We start from the raw sequence: 7,920 nt of genomic DNA on the forward strand, positions 1-7,920 counted from the left end.
ATATTAATATGTGAATAATGTTATAGCATATTCCATTTTCAAATAACGGAGATATTCGGAGATTGAAGTTTTCTTCTGAATTTCTTTCATTATGAATAAAAGTTCTTAAGCAAAAATAATTTCCATGTAAGGTTTTAAAATACTTATTTAAGCTCTAGGACGTCTTCATGTGCTTTGAAAGACAGTTACTTCTTCTCATTTGTATGGTTCTTTCTACTTTATATTCCCACCTTATTCCCTGGCTGCCTTCTGTCCTTCCTTACCTTTCCTCTCCGTCCACCCCCTTAGCTTCCTACCTCTTTACGGTATTTTGCATAAGTGGCGGACCTCACATCCTACAATTTCTTTACCTGCTTTGTTTAATAGATACAGTGAATCGGTCAATAACTTTGTTTACTGTTTCTGACAACCGTATACCCCCCCCCCCTCCATCAGCCCCCTTACCCCCGCCTGCCTGCAGTGTGCAGGTAATATATTTATCTACGTAATTAATGTATAAGCCAATACTTCACCATTATTTTCCCTTGACTCCCTTTGCTTCTTTTCGTCTCTTCTCCAACCGCCCCTCCTCCCTTCCTCTCCCCTCAGTTCTTCTATCCTCTTTCCCTATTACGTTTCTGTTTCATTATATTCTTCTATGCTTATAGTGGATCATCAAAAATTCGTCTTTAAAGAACTTATTTAACCGTCCCGCTCTTCTTCTTTGGTTTTGCTGGTTAACATTACAATAGTTTTCTAATTACTCAGTTCAGTTGTATGTACTTCATAGTTATTGTCGTTGAACTACCAAGAAATGTCGCCAGTTTGTCTTTGTTTGTTTCTATTTACGTTGTACACTTACTCTTACAATCGATCAAACAGATGTAAATTGTTTACATCCAAACCAAGTACTACAGTGTAGCACTTTGTTAGGTTAAAAGTTGACTTGTTAGTTTATACTGTAGTCTTTTTAACTTTAACATGACATTATCTTCGCATGTCATCAATGTACTGCTTGACTTATTTTAATCTGTTAGTTAGTTATTGATTTTCGATGTGAATAAGCATTCTGGTGAAAAGTGCTCTGTACAATTACTATATTGCTGATAATTTTATTGAGAATTGTTGGCCTGCAACAACATCTTGTAATCAGTGACGTCATGGTATAACATTCTTGCCATTTACGCCTGTAAGTAGGAAGTTTACCGCCTGAAACTAATTTGTCAAATTGTAGAACCTCTAACATTTTGTGTATCCTCATTTAAGCTAAGTCTGAAAATGGTATATGACAGAAATTAGTAACTCTCTTAAAATAAAAGGCAGCTGAAGGCTTTCACGATGAAATTCCATTATTATTTAGCAGCTAATTTCCCCACTTATATGCACACTCTTTCAATCAGTCTTGAACTCCCCCACATTTCTAAGATTAGAAATTAATACGCTCTGGATGTTTCTGAAAATATGTGCGTCTGTGTATTTGTATCCGTACTAGTATTAACTCACGGCATTCTTTGTTCGGATTGTTTTTTAACATAGTGGCACATCTGTGTTGTTCGCTGTTTCTGAGAACAGAGATGCATTGGCAACGGAAAACGCAGTAGTGAAACCATATGGAACGAGTGCTAAATAGGCTGACCATCGCAAATAACTTTTTGTCCAGAATCAAAACAAAAAACGAAAAAACCATCAAGCAAATGTTGTTTAGCTACCAAGGTGACATTAACCAAATCACATTTCTTGCTATTTTGTTCGTTGCGAAGATATGAACAGAAATGCATCTTTCTTAAAGAGCACTCTATATTTCTAATTCAGTAATCCGCTTTCTCTCCGCAAGGCCGATTCATAAACGTATCACAGTGTTCAGTTCAGGTAAACATGACGTTAGTAAAAATGTAACACAAAACTGACTTTAATTCTCCTGTATTAGCATAAAGACCAGGTACCCTAGGTAAGGTAACTCCTCCACTGGCCGAAGTTGACAGTATACAAACGTACATTATATTTACATAAGCAATCAGCTGAAGATCTTCCAATGAATAACCTGCGTGCATTTTCATGCTGTTTCTATTTGATTCGTGTCTTCTTCAGCAGTGTGACAAGTTACGTTACTCCAGGTAGCTGCATTGTGTGCTGGTACAGGAGATCTACATCAAATTGGTTTCACATTTTTAATAAAGTCACGTTTGCGCAAATAGAACGCTGTGGTACGTTTCTGACTGACTTTTCAGAAGGCGAAATGGTTTTACTAACAAAATTTTGCTGTTTAATGAAGTGGCTGATCTTCGTATCTTAGTAACGAACGATGTTATAAGGAAGACCATCATGCTAGCTAATGTCCACCTGGTAGCTAAAGAACATTTGCTTGGTACATTTCTTACCATGATTCTGGACAAAAAGTTATTTCAGGTGGTCAAGACGAATGGGACACGGTGTATAACAATATAATTTTTAAAGAGGTCCCTGGTGCGTATTCTGAATTCGCTATCGTCCACAGATCGCGGTACCACAGCAAAGTTGGCAACTGGAAGCAATAGCACGGACAGAGTTCGCTGCAATCCGATACAAGCAACGGAAGACTGGAAGACATTCCAAATGATGAAGCCGCGTCAGTACAACAGTGCCCTCAGACGAAGGTAAATACGGTGCCGAGCTAGCAATAGTTCTGCCCCAGTTACCCCAAACGTTCTGCTCAATAACAGTAGTCAACATCACCGACTAGGACCAACGAGTAGTTAGGTTTCAGACGAATTTCTAATGTTGTTAATGTTAAGCATGGAACCTCAAGACAATGGTTTGATAATCAGTGCATCAAGCGATCAAGTTATCCTGAGCTCCTGTGGCAAAGAAGTGTGTCGAAGCCAAGTAAATGTTTTATTCATTTATGTAATAAAGTGAACTAATATTTAATGTGGTCTGGTGTGATGTGCCACCTCTCCGAGCAATAAAAGAGACCACAGTTGTGGCTGGACCAAAGTATTTTCGCGCTGTTACAACACTATACGTACCACAGATGTGGGTCTTGTAACATAGCTCTATGTTCTGAAAATACTATCCTCGCTATCCATCTGAATTGTAGCAAAAAATGATATGGAAACTTGATATGTACACTTCATGTGGAGACTCATTAGTCGATGGAATTACGAAAGTGAACTACATTCTTCGTTTTCAAGTCACCAATAGCAGTAATCACGTGTAATATGGAGGTAACTGCAGTAAGACACTTTAATAGTACATGGCAGAGGCGTTTTCTTATAGAAGCTGTGATACATCCGTGTTCCAGAACATGTGACTTTCTAATATTTTATTCAATTTTGTGTGAAGACTATTTTTATAGCTTATGGAGACCTAAGGGAAATGTAGGGAGTATCAAAAAGACTACGACTATGAAAATTTACACTGATCTTTTCATTTAATCATAACATTATGATTTTGGAAGGGGTCCCTGGTGTGTATCATGAATTTGCTATCGTCCAGATTTAGCGGTGCCACAGCAAAGTTGGCAACGAGAATCAGTAGCACAGACATTAGCGAGAGCTCGATGAAATCCGCAACAAGGAATGGGAGACCCTAACATCGACTAATGGTCTCATTTTATAGCGAACTACAGCAGGTTTCTTACCTGAAAGGGTTAAAAGTGACATTGATTACGTGGCACACTTCCCATCTGAAGTCGAATTCTTACAAAACTCGATGCAGTAACTCGGGAATCCAATTGCTAGGTACATTCTAGCTCTGGTAGAGAAGCAGGTAAAGGAAGAAAACAACTTACCGTTGATGATTTCTCAGAAGGAAAGGTCGAGAATTGTCAAGTCCAGTGAAGATGGCTGCCGCGCAATTGGATCATCGCGACCCATTCACTTACTGGAAAGCTCACATTTATGAGATCATGGACGTCTTAGCAAATAGTCAGAAGCTGATCAGTTTTCCTTCAAGATGACACCAATACTAAAACTGAAAGTCGTATGAATATGTTTGTAGGAATTCTCATAGCTGTAAAATCCCTTTCGATACACATTATGTTGAGTACATATCATACACGGTGCACCACATTAATATGACCACCGCCTATGCACGGCATCAGAGAGCAATGACCACTCACGGGTGCCAGATGCTATCACATACAGAATGTCGTGGGGACGCGGAAAAACAGTGCAGTCTTCTGTTTGGCAAAGGAGCGATATACACACATCGAAACAAGCTATGGATCATACCAGTTCCATAACTCCTAAAGAAAGACGTTGACTGTGGATATCATATAACTGACATAGTCCCTTTGACAGATCAGAGATGTCACTAAACCAGCCCAAAGATGTAAACAACCACTCATGGGCAGCGCCTGTTAGACGGAGGGGCACCGACAGGCGATCAGTTCCAGTCATTTCACCAAGAAGGAGGTACACGGCTCGTGTGGTCTGTAGTTCAACCACACCTAGACGGTCAATAACGCTGTTCGGTCGCGTCCGCATGTTACTTTGTGCCATTAAGGACTCTCAACAAGGGGAGGCAGTCGTCTCGGAGTGAACCAAACAAATGTTGTTCGGACATGGAGGAGATACAGAGGGACAGGAACTGTCGATGAGGTGCTTCGCTCAGGCCGCCCAAGGCCCACTACTGCAGTCGATGATCGCTACCTACGGATTATGATTAAGAGGAACTCTGACAGCAACGCCACCAGGTGGAATAATGTTTTCTGTGCAGCCACAGGACGTCATGTTACGACTCAAACTGTGCGCAATAGGCTGCATCATGCGCAACTTCACTCCCGACGTCCATCTACATCTACATCTACATTTATACTCCGCAAGCCACCCAACGGTGTGTGGCGGAGGGCACTTTACGTGCCACTGTCATTACTTCCCTTTCCTGTTCCGGTCGCGTATGGTTCGCGGGAAGAACGACTGTCTGAAAGCCTCCGTGCGCGCTCTAATCTCTCTAATTTTACATTCGTGATCTCCTCGGGAGGTATAAGTAGGGGGAAGCAATATATTCGATACCTCATCCAGAAACGCACCTTCTCGAAACTTGGCGAGCAAGCTACACCGCGATGCAGAGCGCCTCTCTTGCAGAGTCTGCCACTTGAGTTTATTAAACATCTCCGTAACGCTATCACGGTTACCAAATAACCCTGTGACGAAACGCGCCACTCTACTTTGGATCTTCTCTACCTCCTCCGTCAACCCTATCTGGTACGGATCCCACAGTGATGAGCAATGCTCAAGTATAGGTCGAACGAGTGTTTTGTAAGCCACCTCCTTTGTTGATGGACTACATTTTCTAAGCACTCTCCCAATGAATCTCAACCTGGTACGCGCCTTACCAACAATTAATTTTATATGATCATTCCACTTCAAATCGTTCCGCACGCATACTCCGAGATATTTTACAGAAGTAACTGCTACCAGTGTTTGTTCCGCTATCATATAATCATACAATAAAGGATCCTTCTTTCTATGTATTCGCAATACATTTGTCTATGTTAAGGGACAGTTTCCACTCCCTGCACCAAGTGCCTATCCGCTGCAGATCTTCCTGCATTTCGCTACAATTTTCTAATGCTGCAACTTCTCTGTATACTAAGCATCATCCGCGAAAAGCCGCATGGAACTTCCGACATTATCTACTAGGTCATTTATATATATTGTGAAAAGCAATGGTCCCATAACACTCCCCTGTGGCACGCCAGAGGTTACTTTAACGTCTGTAGACGTCTCTCCATTGATAACAACATGCTGTGTTCTGTTTGCTAAAAACTCTTCAATCCAGCCACACAGCTGGTCTGATATTCCGTAGGCTCTTACTTTGTTTATCAGGCGACAGTGCGGAACTGTATCGAACGCCTTCCGGAAGTCAAGAAAAATAGCGTCTACCTGGGAGCCTTTATCTAATATTTTCTGGGTCGCGTGAACACATAAAGCGAGTTGGATCTCACACGATCGCTGTTTCCGGAATCCATGTTGATTCCTACATAGTAGATTCTGGGTTTCCAAAAACGACATGATACTCGAGCAAAAAACATGTTCTAAAATTCTACAACAGATCGACGTCAGAGGTTCATCTTGGCAACCACGACTTCATGCCGAATGAACCGCTCACGATTGGCATCACTTTCTCTTCACCGATGAGTGTTACATGTGGCTTAAGTAGACAGTCGTCGAAGACGTGTTTGGAGGCAACCCGGCCAGGCTGCACTTCTCAGACACACTGTCCAGCGAGTGCAGCTAGGTGGAACTTCCCTGCTGCTTTGGGATGTCATTATGTGGGGCCGACGTACGCCACCGCTATTGGTGACGAAAGGGGGCCGTAACGGCTGTACGATACGTGTTTGCCATTCTCCGACTCATAGTGCAACCATATCGGCAGCGTATTGACGAGGCATTCGTCTTCATGGACGACGATTCGCGCCGCCACCATGCACATCTAGTGTTGTGAATGACTTCCTTCAGGATAACGACATCGCTTGACTAGAATGGCCAGCTTGTTCTCCAGACATGAACCCTATGGAACATGTGTGGGAGAGATTGAAAAGGGCTGTTTATGGACGTATTAACCGACCAATCACACTGAGGGGTGTACGCAGAATCACCATTGAGGACAATCTGGACCAGTAGTGCCTTGTATTGTGTGTTAACCGGGAGCCTAGAAACGACGGAGAGGTTCCGTCCCCGTCACAGCCGCAGTAGTCCACAACCCCACGACGACTACCGCAGTCCACTTCAGCCTTACACCGCCCCACACCCAACCACTCTTTGAGGGTTATTGTCCGCTTCGGAAAGACGGTGGACCCCCCCCCCCCCCGCCCCCCTCCAGGGAACGTCTCATACCAGACGAGTGTAATCCCTTGGTTCGCGTGGTAGAGCAATGGTGGTGTACGCGTACGTGGAGAAGTTTTTTGCGCAGCAATTCGCCGACATAGTGTAGCTGAGGCGGAATAAGTTTGAAAACGGCCTAAAATCCATAAACAGGCTAGCCGGCTCACCGGACCTCGACACAAGTCCGCCGGGCGGATTTGTGCCGGGGACCAGTCGCTCCCTCCCAACCGGAAAGCCGTGCGTTGGACCGCACGGCTAACCGGACTGGCCTAACAGTGCCTTAATGAACTTGTGGATAGTATGCCACGACGAATACAGGCATGCATCAATCCAAGAGGACGTGCTACTGGATATTAGAGGTACCGGTGTGTACAGCAATCTGGACTACCACCTCTGAAGGTCTCGCCGTATGGTGGTACAACATGCAATGTATGGTTTTCACGAGCAATAAAAAGGGTCGAGATGATGTTTATGTTAATCTCTACTCCAATTTTCTCTATCGGTTCCGGAACTCTCGGAACCAAGGTGATGCAAAACTTTTTTTGATGTATGTATCTGACGTCCAAGGGTGGAAACATTTCCGAAATTGGTAAGCCACCGTGGCTACAGCATACCGTGAATGGCAAAATGCCACTGTGCAAAACCGGCGATGACGCACCCGTGATGCACCACAGGCCACAGATGATAGGAGTGAACCACCGCTGCTGAGATGTGTACGAGCAAACAGTTGTGCAACTGAAACTTCCTGACAGATTTAAACTGTGTGCCCGACCGAGACTCGAACTCGGGACCTTTGCCTTTCGAGGGCAAGTGCTCTACCATCTGAGCTACCGAAGCACGACTCACGCCCGGTCCTCACAGCTTTACTTCTGCCAGTATCTCGTCTCCTACGTTCCAAACTTTACAGAAGCTCTCCTGCGAACCATGCAGGACTAGCACTCCTTGAAAGAAAGGATATTGTGGAGACATGGCTTAGCCACAGCCTGGAGAGCTTCTGTAAAGTTTGGAAGGTAGGAGACGAGATACTGGCAGAAGTAAAGCTGTGAGGACCGGGCGTGAGTCGTGCTTCGGTAGCTCAGATGGTAGAGCACTTGCCCGCGAAAGGCAAAGGTTCCGAGTTCGAGTCTGCCAG

General features: G+C 43.9%; 1 non-coding gene across 1 annotated transcript; it reads right to left on the minus strand.

Moving 5' to 3' along the window:
• Positions 1-7,551: 7,551 nt before the first annotated feature.
• Positions 7,552-7,626, minus strand: Trnas-cga (transfer RNA serine (anticodon CGA)). The gene has a single exon. It is a non-coding gene; the product is annotated as a tRNA-Ser (tRNA).
• Positions 7,627-7,920: the final 294 nt, after the last annotated feature.

The sequence above is a fragment of the Schistocerca nitens genome, chromosome 2, assembly GCF_023898315.1.
Source record: "Schistocerca nitens isolate TAMUIC-IGC-003100 chromosome 2, iqSchNite1.1, whole genome shotgun sequence".
Taxonomy (NCBI): domain Eukaryota; kingdom Metazoa; phylum Arthropoda; class Insecta; order Orthoptera; family Acrididae; genus Schistocerca; species Schistocerca nitens.